The sequence below is a fragment of the Dipodomys merriami genome, unplaced genomic scaffold (genome assembly GCF_024711535.1).
Source record: "Dipodomys merriami isolate MVZ:Mamm:240054 unplaced genomic scaffold, mDipMer1.0.p SCAF_789, whole genome shotgun sequence".
NCBI classification, from domain to species: Eukaryota; Metazoa; Chordata; class Mammalia; order Rodentia; family Heteromyidae; genus Dipodomys; species Dipodomys merriami.
In genome coordinates, this window is record NW_027206389.1 from 372,355 (window position 1) to 385,416 (window position 13,062).

Consider the following 13,062-nt stretch of genomic DNA (forward strand, 5'->3'; position numbering starts at 1 on the left):
AGGCAAGGATGCCCCCTGTCTGCACTCCTCTTCAATATAGTCCTGGAACCCTTATCCAGGGCAATAAGGCAAGAAAAAGATATTAAAGGGATCTGCATAGGAAAAGAAGAAGATAAACTATCCCTTTTTGCAGACGACATGATTTTATACCTTCTCGATCCCAAGAACTCCATCCATTTAGAAATCATAAATCACTTCAGCAAAGTAGCAGGATACAAAATAAACCCACAAAAATCAGTTGCCTTCCTGTACACTGACAATGTACAAGAAGGGAGGGAAATAAAGGGAGCAACCCCATTCACAATAACCTCCCAAAAATTTTTCTCCGTATTGTTATCTAAATATTATCACTATTGGGAAATGTTATCACTATTTTACTTAGCCTGGTGTTCAGTTAAATGGAAAGGTGTCTTTATTGATTCAGAAAGGAAGGGTGGATATTATGGTAGGCACCTCAGAAGTATTGCTATGTATATTAAGGGCTATAGACCTCACCTGTAATGTTTTACTGCTTTGTAAGCAGAATAGATGATGCATTTTGGTGCAAGTAGAAACTACTTTGAAGTTTAAGAAAAAGAGGAAACATATCTCAGATGCTACATATGCTATTATATTTTTAAAATTTGTATGATAACATCAAAATTACGGCAAATTCACTATGTATTTTTGTACAAAAGGGGTGATTTTCCTGATCCTTCTCTCATTACATTACAAAACAGCTTCACACACTTAAGTGAGATATAGTTTTGAACCCAGGTTTATTGCTTACTGGAAATTTAAATTTTTTCCCAGCCTGTGGTTGTTTTTTTCTTTTTTTTCCAGAAATTGTGGTCAAATGCAAAAAATTTAAAATTGATCATCTTTTTACACTTTGTATTAGCATTACCTAGTTATATAAGTGGATTTCATTTTGATATATCCACATAGGCATACAATGTACCCTGATCATATTTACCCTTTCATCATTCTCCTTCTCTTCTCCCAGGTTTTATTATCTTAATCATTTTAAGATTACAACATAGTAGTAAGTATATTTACAATATTGTACAAGTTCAATGTCCACATTGATATCATCCTCCAATATTAAAATTCTATATTCATTAAAATAATTTTCCACTCTCCTCTGCTTCAAGATCTCCATCAAGTACGATTTTGCTTCCTGTCTCTATCAATTTGACTGTTCTATGTAACTGATATAAGTAGAATTATGCAATATTTGATCTTGTTATGACTGGCTTATTTCATGTAGTACAGTGTCCCCAAGATTCAGCCATAATATAACATCTTCACAAAATAATTCTTTTTAAAGTTGAAGTAATATACCACTGTATGTATAAACCACATTTATTTTATGTATTCATTTGTTGATGGCCACTTGGATTGCCTCCATGTTTTAGTATTGTACAAAATGAATATGAGTGCTCAAAGATTTCTTCAAGACCCTGCTTTTAAATCTTTAGTGTATATGCCCAGAAGTGGAGTCATTGGATCATATGACAATTCTCTTTCCTTCCTTTCATTTTTTTTTTCTGTCATGGGCTTGACTCAGGGCCAGGTCACTCTCTCTGAACTTTTCCTCAAGGCTAGTGTTTTACCACTTTAAAACACAGGTCCACTTCCTGTTTTCTACTCAGGCTAGCTTGGAACGATGATCCTTGGATTTCAGCTTCTTGCCTGACTGGTTAGGATTACAGGCATGAATAATCCTGTTTTGAATTGCTGGAAAAGTTGCCATACTGTTTCCCATAGAAAGGTTCCAATTTTGCCACACTTTTGTCAGTATTGTTACTTTGTTTTTTGCAGTTATCATAATTCATATGAAATGGTCATATTCTTCATTGTTTTGACTTACACTTTCCTAGTGATTAGTGACGTTAAACACCTTTATGTGCATGTTAACATTTTAATTGTCTTCTCTGGAGAAACATCTGAATTCTTTGCACAGTGTAAAATCAGGTTGTTTGTTATTGTTGGGATGTTGTTCTTTATATATTCTTGATGTGAACCACTCATCAAATATATGCTTGCAATGACTTTATACCATTCTGTGTTGCTTATTTGGACACTGATGATTGCATCCTTTGGTGCATCCTGTTTACGTTTTCCTACAGTGACTGACTCTTCTCTGATGTCAGTTTCTAGTATGTCTTCTGGTCCTGTAACGATGAACCATCATATTGATTTGCACTCCTCTTTTGTAACAGTGAACTAAAGCTACATAATAATGCTCTGACTGTTTATCGGCTTCCATTTTTGGACCTATTCCCTCAGCTTTTAGTAAAAAGCCTTGGGGCATATCCACAAATTATTACGTCCTAAAAACACCGTAGAAAGTTGTACCATTAAATATAGTTAGTTCTGATGGAAATATGTGACTTCCAATTTCTAAAATAGGGCAAATATGATGAAATTGATACAGATTTTTCTAATTGCCAGTCATAGTGCTTGAACTCTGGGCCTGGGTGCTGTCCCTCAGCTCTTCAGCTCAAGGCTAATGCTCTATCACTTGAGCCACAGCACCACTTCTGGCCTTTTCTGTGTATGTGGTACTGAGGCATTGAACCCAGGGCCTCATGTCTACAAGGCAAGCACTCTACCACTGAGCTGCCTTCCAATGCTTGATAGGAAATGTACTCATTACCTTCCTCATGAAACTCTAACCCCTCTGTACATTATTTTTACAATAAAAATGTATTTTTTTAAAAAATGAAAATTGAGAGCTTCATAATGTAGAAGCACACCAAAACTCTAGGTATATATTTTTCTTCATATGAATATGTAGAATTGTATGAGGCTAGAGATTTACTCTACTTGCAAGTTAATAATGAACTTGTCACATTTTCATGGATGGTACACGATTTATGATACTCTTGGGTAAGGGACAAAAGGGACTTAATTTTTACAGCAATAGTGAAAGCCAGTGATGTGTGTGTGTGTTTGTGTGTATTTAAATATTTGAAATAAATCTCCCAGCCCTCAGTGCTACTGAGTGAGGTAAAGGTAGCCAGGTGAAACCTATACAAAAAATGGGTTCTGAGTTTGAGCAACTGCGATCTATATAATGAGCAATAGGCATGCCTGAACTTTACTCTGGAGGATGACAATAGCTTAGAAATAGGTTGTAAAACTATCCTTGTAAATATACTATAGAATAAAGAGCAACTAATGTTCACTTGAAGATATGCAAATACTTGAGACTGCTGTGGAATTGTTATTTTACTTTTGTTTCTTGAAGTTTCCTAGCTACCAAGACCAATACATATTTCTCCTGATAAATACATAACTCTCCTTAAAAGTGAGGCATGACAATCTGTTGAGATTACTTATTCTTTTCCTAGCCCTAAGCCTAAAGATGAAATAAGGACTTAAATCATATCTAAAGTACAAATTCAACAAACGAAATAGATGGAGTTCATATTTTACACATCTAGAAACTTTTCTCTTAGAGCCATTTTTAATGCAGGAATGGAAGAAATTAAGGAAAAAATAGGTCCACAAATACATTTCATTAAGATATTCTATATATTTTAACCGTAATAAAGGATTACACTTCTGTTTTTTAGTGTGTGAATATTTACCTAGTATGTACAGAAAACCAAAGTTTATTCCAGAGCCTATCATGGAATAGAATGTAGCAAATTTTCTATATATTGCTTGTATATTTATAGAATCCACCTGTCTGATTTCTCTCCTATTTTGATAAACAGAGCATCTGTTGTACATGTTGAAATACATTTTTATAACTACAGGATTCTACACACTTTGATGTCTACTAAATATAGAAAAGATTCATGCACAACCCTTACCTTCAAGGAGCAGCTCTCAGTATCCCAAGTAGCTTGTGTTTATCTCCCACCCCTTTCCTCCCGCTGTCAATCTAGGTGAGTGGTAACTGCTATAAGACAGAAAAACTTAGATAATTCACAGACATGCAGTTAGTATCCAATGGAACCTTCTTCACTTGGATTGTGTGTGTGTGTGTGTGTGTGTGTGTGTGTGTGTGTGTGTGTGTGTGTGTGTGTGTGTGTGTGTGTGTGTGTTGGTTGGGAGTGGAGTTTGAACTCTGGTCTTGGGCGCTGTCCCTGCACTATTCACCTCAAGGAAAGCACTCTACCGCTTGAGCCACAGTGCCGCTTTTGGTTTTCTAGTGCTTTATTGGAGATAAGAGCTCACAGATTTTCCTGCCTGAGCTGGCTTTGAATCATGATCCTCAGATCTTAGCCTCCTGATTAACTGGTGTTACAGGCATTAGCCACTAGCGCCCTGCTTGGATTATATTTTATCACTATGTTTTTGAGAATTTCAGCTTCCTAATTTGGAAACTGAGCTGTCCAGTTCCCAGTGAGTAGATGAATCTCATTACATAAAATTTCATTTAAGGCTTCGAGGGGAAGATGGCGGAGAAGCTGGAGGCTAAACAGGCTCTCGCATAAGAAAGCAGTTTCAGAGCTCCAGTGAACAGTACTAAGCCAGAGAATCACACCAAGTGTGCCATCACACAGAGAGTTAGGCCAGAGAGAGAAAATACAGGCAAGGAGACAGCCCTGAGCACTTGCCAGCAGCCGCCGCCACAGCAGCAGTGGTGGCGGAAGCGACTGCAGCCGCCATACCTGAATCACAAAGAGACCAGGACGAAGCTGCCAGAGGAGGTGGATGAGTGGATTCTACACAACACCAGCAAGAACTGACAAGGAGCAGACATCTTCATCCTGCAGTTCACAGACCAGAGACTACCCAGGAACCAAGACTCGGCGTGCGTAGCAGCCTAACGTCCTCACTCCTTCTCAGGGTGCAGAGGAGGGAAGGCAACCCCTTGCCCCCCAGTACCGGAGATCTCCATCTTGGATACCGACAAAGCTTGGTGGAGCTGCTAGCACCAACTCAGGCCTTGGAATAAATCTAGAGACATCTAGCAGGTCAAAAGAGCCTAACCTGACCTGCCAGACTCAGCTCCACACAGGGAAAAGTCACCCAGCTCAGGCGCCAGCCCTAGGAGTGGCTTCTTCACTGGGTAATCAGAGCCAGAGGCTGCCCCTCCCTTTAGCAGCCTTGACAATCAATTGAAATTCAGTAAACAGAAACCCTGAGAATGGCTCCAGGCTGGGCTCTGTGAGTTTCTCACAAACCAGCCCCCGGGAAAAGCTACTGTTTGCTGAAAGGCCTCAACTCTACCCAGAACCTAGCCTCATCACAGCACCTACAAACCCAAGGAAAAAGCCATCTCCCTCTTTTGTAATACTCAAAGCAGACCTCCCTCCCATTGAACTAACCTGGGAGGAGGGTTGCAGAGCATTTTTCTGCCTGTTCAAAGAAACTGACTTAAGTAACCAACCAAGCCACAGGAACACAAGCAGACCAGAGACTCCAACAAGGGGCTGGTTACGGACACAAGGGAGATACAGGATTTTTCCCGCCTTTCCCAAAAAAGTCAAAGAATTTTTTGTTCTATATTTTATAAAAAAATTTTTTTCTAAAAATTTTTTAATTTTTAATTTTTACCTTTTTTGAAAAAAAATGTTTTATAGTAATTTTTTGTCCTCTTAGAATTTTATTTTAGGGTTATAAGTGAGTGTGAGTTTTTCTCTCTTTTTTGTGGTTGTTTTTGTTTTTGTTTAGCTCTATTGAACATCTGATCTTTTTTCTTTCTTTCTTATCCTTTTCACCTGTTCTTCTCTTTCGTTCTTTATGTGAATTAATTGCTGTTCTGCACATCCTCAGATAAACCCGTAGTCAATTATTAGACGTTATCCCCCATTGTGTACACACTTAATCCACAAGTTTATTACTCAATTCAAAACCTCTTAGACTTAAATTCCTTAATAGCAGTACTACCTCTTTATACCTATATAATATTTTAAGAATTTTTATTTTTAAGTTTTTCACATCTCCTTTATATCCATCCCTTTCTCTCATTAAATTCATTTTCTTCTCTGAATAGTTTGTTTACGAATCTCTATAATATTTTTAATTTTTACTTTTCTATTTTTTCTGGTCTCTTTTTTCCCTTTCTATTTCTTTTTTTTCTATCTCTCTACTTTCATCCTATCCAACCTATTTCCTGCTTTGAGATTAGGACTTAGTTAACACTCACTGTGCCATCCCACATCACTCTTCCTAATTTTTACCCCCAACTCTTCCTAAACCTAATAATTTGTGGTCTTCCAAATTCTTCTTTGTGGTTCGTAGCCAATTAATATATAGTTGTTTGATGTTGAATAGATGTATCTGTTGAACTAGATTGTATCTGCAGACTATTGACTGTGCAAATATAGACTTTGGTTGATGCTTGCCTTAAGATAGTGTTCTAGCACAAAACTGGTGTTAATTTCATCCCAAATCGGCAGAGTTAGCCGGAAAAACACAAGAAAAATTGCAAGTCCCGGTATCTCAAATCCCACTCATGATAATCAGGGGACAGAACAGATAACAGATAATGAATAATCCAGAAGAGAGTTCCCAAATAGCTCTACGAACACTGCTGGCAAACATGATAAATGAAAAGATTGAAAACATTCCAAGAATTTTGTATGAGCAGGATAGGGAGAGAGTGGAGGCAATCCAAAAGTTTATACAGGAATATCATAAGCGTGAGGAAGGTACTCAAAAACTGATACAGGATTTGCATGAGCAGCTTGAGAATACTCAAAGGGAAAGGCAGGAATGGCGTGAGCAGGCTGAGAACACTCAAGGAGAACTACAGGAATCGCATGAACCGGAGGAAGCTAATCAAAGAGTAATACAGGAATTGAGAGAGCAGGATGAGAATACACAAAGATCACTAAAGGCATTCAGGGAATCCATTAACAAAGAGCTGAAGGAAGTCAGGGAGCCCACAAAGGGAATGCTGAATAGAAAAAAACAGAAGGAATGGGAGTCCAAGGAAACCATAACCAATCAACTAAGTGATTTGAGAATAAACAATGAGCACCAAATTAAGGAAGTAAAGAAGTTCATACAAGATCTAAAACAAAGCTTCAACAAAGAATTTGAAGCCATCAAAGCTGACCAACTAGAAGGAAAAAAAAATAAAAAACAAAGTAGAAAGTCTCGACAGGAGGTCAGACCATGCAGAAGATCGAATCTTGGGGAGTGAAGAGAGCCTAAACATTATAGAGAAAGAACATACAACCATCCAAGAGAAATCCAAGAAATATGAGAGATCTATCCAACACTTGGAAGACACCATCAGAAGGCCTAATCTAAGAGTAATGGTTGTAGAGGAGCACCTAGAAACAGAAGTTAATGGTGAAGGAAATTTGTTTAACAGGATCCTAGCAGAGAACTTCCCAAACATGCAAAAAGATAGGCCTATTCACATACAAGAAGCTTTTAGAACTCCAAATAGGCCAGACCAGAATAGGACATCCCACTGTCAAATTATAATCCACATAGGATCAATTCAGACCAAGGAAAAGATCCTTAAAGCTGTCAAGGAGAAAACATTAATGACATATAAAGGGAAACCAATTAGAATCACCTCAGATATCTCAGCAGTGACAATCAAAGCAAGAAGAGCCTGGAATGATGTATGCCATGCACTAAAAACAAATCACTATCAATCAAGAATACTCTACAGAGCTAAACTCTCCTTCATTACTGAAAGCCAAATAAAAACCTTCCATAGCAAAGAAAAATTGAAACAATAGATCTCCACCAAACCAACCCTGCAAAAGATTCTTAAAGACGTCCTACACATAGAAAACCAACAAGACCACAATAGAGGCCAAGAAACTGCACCCAAACTGAGAATCCAAGAACCATAGGAAGAACCCAGTTTTCGCAGCCACCAAGAAGGTGGAACTCCCAAATACCTCTCAGTCCTATCTCTTAACATTAACGGACTTAACTCTCCAATTAAGGGACATAGACTGTCTAGTTGGATTAAAAAACAAGATCCTTATATATGCTGCCTTCAGGAATCACATCTTGCCCGTAAAAACAAAAACATATTCAATGTTAAAGGTTGGAACAAAATCTACCAAGCAAATGGCCCCCATAAACAGGCGGGAGTTGCAATCCTAATTTCAGAAAAAATAGACTTCAAATTAAAATTTGTGAGAAGAGATAAAGAAGGTCCCTACATACTAATTAAGGTTTCTCTCCTTCAGGAGGATATTACAATTCTAAATATCTATTCACCAAACAACGGAGCTCAAAAAATTTATCCAAGAAACACTACTTTCCCTCAAATCCCACATAGATCCAAAGACATTAATTGTTGGGGATTTTAACATACCATTCTCCCCACTAGATAGATCACCTCCGCAAAAACTCAACAGAGAAACCGCAGATCTAAACAACTGCATAGATCAACTAGATTTAACAGACATCTACCAAATATTTTACCCAACAGCATCAGAACACACATGGAACATTTTCTAAAATAGACCACATTTTAGGCCACAAAGCAAAATTGTCCAAATTGAGACACATTGAAATTATACCTTGCATTCTGTCAGACCACAAAGGAATAAAATTAGAACTCAACACCAAAAGCCACCAAAGAAAGTCCGGTAACACATGGAGGCTGAACAACACACTGCTGAATCAAGAGTGGGTCATGGAAGAGATTAGAAAAGAAATTCAAATGTTCATGCTATTCAAAAAACTGAGCACACAAATTACTAGATCCTCTGGGACATAGGAAAAGCAGTCCTCAGAGGCAAGTTTATAGCTCTGAGTTCCTACCTCAACAAATTGGAGAGATCTGAAACCAACAATTTAATGAGACATCTGAACTTCCTTGAAAAAGAGCAGCAAGATAAACCCCAATCCAGTAGACGGAAAGAAAAAATTAACATTAAATCAGAATTAAATGAATTAGAATCCAAAACAAACTATAGAAAAAAATCAACAAAACAAAGAGTTGGTTCTTCAAAAAAATTAACAAAATTGACAGACCCTTAGCAAATCTTATCAAAAAAAGAAGAGAACACACCTAAATAAAAAAACTCAGAGATGAGAATGGAAACATCACCACGGAAACCACCAATATTCAGAAAATTTTAAGGGAATACTTCTCAAACTTTATGTTAATAAGTTTGAGAACTTGGCAGAAATGGCCCTTTTCCTAGCAAATATTGACATGCCAAAACTTAACCAAGATGAGTTAAATTATCTTAACAGGCCCATATCAAGCATTGAAATAGAAACAGCAATAAGAGACCTCCCAGCCAAGAAAAGTCAAGGACCAGACGGTTTTACAGTGGAATTCTGCAAGGCCTTTATTGCAGAGCTCACACGAATACTCCTCCAACTCTTCAATGAAATTGAAAGAGAAAGTTCACTACCAAACACTGTCTATGAATTCATCATAACCCTCATCCCAAAACCAGGCAGGGACTCATCAAAGAAAGAGAACTATAGACCCATTTCTTTGATGAACATTGATGCAAAAATTCTCAACCAAATTTTGGCCAATCGACTTCAACAATTCATTCAAAAAATCATACACCATGACCAACAGGGTTCTTTTCAGGGATGCAAAGCTTGTTCAATATGTGCAAATCAATTAATATTATTCATCACATCAACAGGAACAAAGATAAGAACCACATGGTTTACTCAATAAATGCAGAAAAACCATTCGACTAGATCCAACACCCCTTTATAATGAAGGTTCTGGAAAAATTAGGAATCCATAGAACATTCCTCAATACAATAAAGGATGTAAATTACAAACTTACAGCCAGCATTATACATACTAGTGAAAAACTAAAGCCATTTCCTCATAACTCAGGAACAAGACAAGGATGTTCACTCTCTCCACTTCTCTTCCACCTAGTGTTAGAATGCATAGCTACAGCAATAAGACAAGATGCAGACATAAAGGGGATCCAAAGAGAGAAAGAAGAAAAAAACTCTCTCTTCGCAGATGATATGATCCTGTATTTAAAGAATCCCATAGACCCCACTCCCAAATTACTCAAGCTGATTCAAAATTTTGGCAAAGTAGCAGGGTATAAAATTAACCCCCCAAATCAATGGCTTTTCTATATGAGAACAATGAGCAAAGAGGGGCTGAATTTAGGAAAGCAACTCCATTTGTAATAACCCCACAAAAAATAAAATACGTAGGAATTAACTTAACCAAAGAAGTGAAGGACCTCTATGATGAAAACTTAAAAAACTTGAAAAAGGAAATCAAAACAGAACTTAGAAAATGGGAAAAACTCCTATGCTCCTGGATTGGAAAGATTAATATCATAAAAATGGTAATACTTCCCAAGGCTCTCTACAAATTCACTGCGATACCTATCAAAATTCCAACCTCATTCTTCAAGGAAATAGAAGAGGCAATCCAAAATTTCATATGGAACAATAAAATACTCTGAATAGCAAAAAGGCTCCTCAACGGAAAGAACACTGCTGGAGGAACATCAATATCAAATTTCAAACTCTACTATAAAGCCATTGTAGTCAAAAGAGCTTGGTACTGGCACAAGAAGAGACCTCAGGACCAATGGAATAGAATTGAAATCCCAGTAGTGAACCTACAGACCTATAACCATCTAATCTTTGATAAGAGAGCTAAAAAAATTAGAATGGAAGAAAGACAGCCTCTTCAGTAAATGGTGCTGGCAAAATTGGTTAACTACTTGTAGAAAACTAAAGCTAGACCCTTGTATATTACCCTGCACCACAATCAACCCCAAATGGATCAAAGACCTCGGAGTCAAAGCAGACACAACGAAAACATTTCAGGATCGAATAGGAGAAACCCTAGGTCTCCTTCGCGCAGGCCAAAATTTTCTTAATAAAGGCCTGGAAACACAACAAATCAAAGAAAGTTTGGACAATTGGGATATTGGGATTGCATGAAATTGCAGAGCTTCTGCATGGCAAAGGACATAGCTAGCAAGATCAATAGAAAGCCCAAGGATTGGGAGAAGATCTTCACTAGCCATACAACAGACAAGGGTCTCATATCTAAAATACACTTGGAACTCAAAAAATTAAATTCCCCAACAACAAATCCTCAAAGAAACAACTGCCCAGTAAATAAGGGGGCTAATGACTTAAAGAGAAACTTCTCTGAAGAAGAAAGAAGGATGACCAATAGACACATGAAGAAATGTTGAACCTCCCTAGCCATAAAAGAAATGCAAATCAAAACAACATTGAGATACAACCTCACCCCAGTTAGAATGGCATAAATCAAGAAGTCTAATAAGAACAGATGCTGGAGGGGATGTGGACAGAAGGGAACCTTATTTCATTGTTGGTGGGAGTGTAAACTTGTTCAACCACTTTGGAAAGTAGTATGGAGGTTCTTCAAAAGACTTCACATAGATCTCCACTGTGACCGAGCAGTCCCCCTTTTGGGCATTTACCCAAATGTTTACAAACAAGACCACACTAAAGCTACCAGCACAGCTATGTTTATTGCAGCATTATTTACCATAGCTAAGATCTGGAACCAACCCCGATGCCCCTCAGTAGATGAATGGATCAAGTAAATGTGGTATATATATATACACAATGGATTTCTATTTCTCCATCAGAAAGAATGACATTACCCCATTTGTTAGGAAATGTAAAAACTTGGAAAACATTATATTAAGTGAAGTAAGCCAAGCCCAAACAAACATAGTTCCCATGATTTCCCTTATTTGCATTATTTAGTATATGTATGAGTCAAGCAGAAAAGTTCAGATAATGTGATGTTAGGAAAATTAACCCTAAAATATGTATTTTAAATGTTTTTGTCTTTCATGCATTTGTTTCTAACGCATTTGTTTCTTTGTTGCTTTGTATGTCCCTCCCCTACAGGATAAACCCTGCTTTCACTGTATTTGATGTCGGTATAATTTGTGGAGGGGAAGGGGAAAAATAAGTAGTTTAAATAAGGATACAGGTGGACCTGTTGCAACAATGAGAAGTACAAGTTGTCATGTCGAAAACGAACTTTACAACTTGTGGGGGTGGGATGGGGTGGGGGGAGGAAAGATGGGAAGGGATGGGAAGGGTAAACAAAGGAGGAGGGTACAATGCTTGATAAGAAATGTACTCACTATCTTGCCCAAGTAATTGTAATCCCTCTGTGCAGTATTTTCACAATAAAAAATTAAAATTAAAAATATTTTCATTTAACTGAAATTGGAAGAATTAATTTCTCAGACACTATTCATATTTGAGATGGAGTAGCCATATATAGTCAGTGGCTACTTTGTTAGAGAATGTATATATAGAATATTTCCATTATCACAGATGTTTCTGTTAGAATTGGTTCAGAGCGTGTTTCTGCTTGTTATGGGATGGTCCATGTTCATAAACTACTTATGCTCCATCGTTTCTACTCAGACTGAAGATCAGACTAGAAAGGCTAGACACCCATTAACTTAATGTATAGATATAAATTGTTCTACATAGGCACATTTATTTGTGAGGAGGAAAAGGATCAAACAGTCAACAGCAGCAGAGTCAACTGTCTCAACTTTAGGAATGAATAGGTGAAAATTTTAGCAATTCTTTGCAGCTTTTCTTTTGTGATTGAAATTGGCTGTGGTATTCTCAATGGTGATTTTGTTGGAAAGTTTAAATGTGTAATTATCACATTAGCTCACAGAAGAATTAGGGTTTGTGCTTTGTAAATATCATTTGGTATTTACATGTGACATTTCTAATTTTCCTGGCATCCATACACCACAAATATCTTTATAAGGTTTCTGAGGTGTTTCTTTTGTTAATTTTGATTCTTCTTACAAGAGGCATTTAAAAAATTAGTGGAAAAATTAAGACGTTCTTGTGTTTTATAATCCCATTAGTACTCAGTAAGTTTAATAAAGAATGAGATTCCAAGAACTATGTGTAGAAATTTTATCTCCAATAACCTGTTTCCTTTCATTAATTATTGGAGCAAAGAGAACTGACTCCCCAGAATCTCCCCTTCAGAATTGAAGAATGAGTTGGGAATAAGGCAAGGAAAGAGAGACACAGTAATTTGCACTGAAGTTACTGTGCTGTCACAATGAACACATATTCTCATGCAATCTTTTTGAATCCCACAGTTAGCATTTTTGTGTTTTTATTAGTATGGTAAGGATGACTGACTTTCCCAGA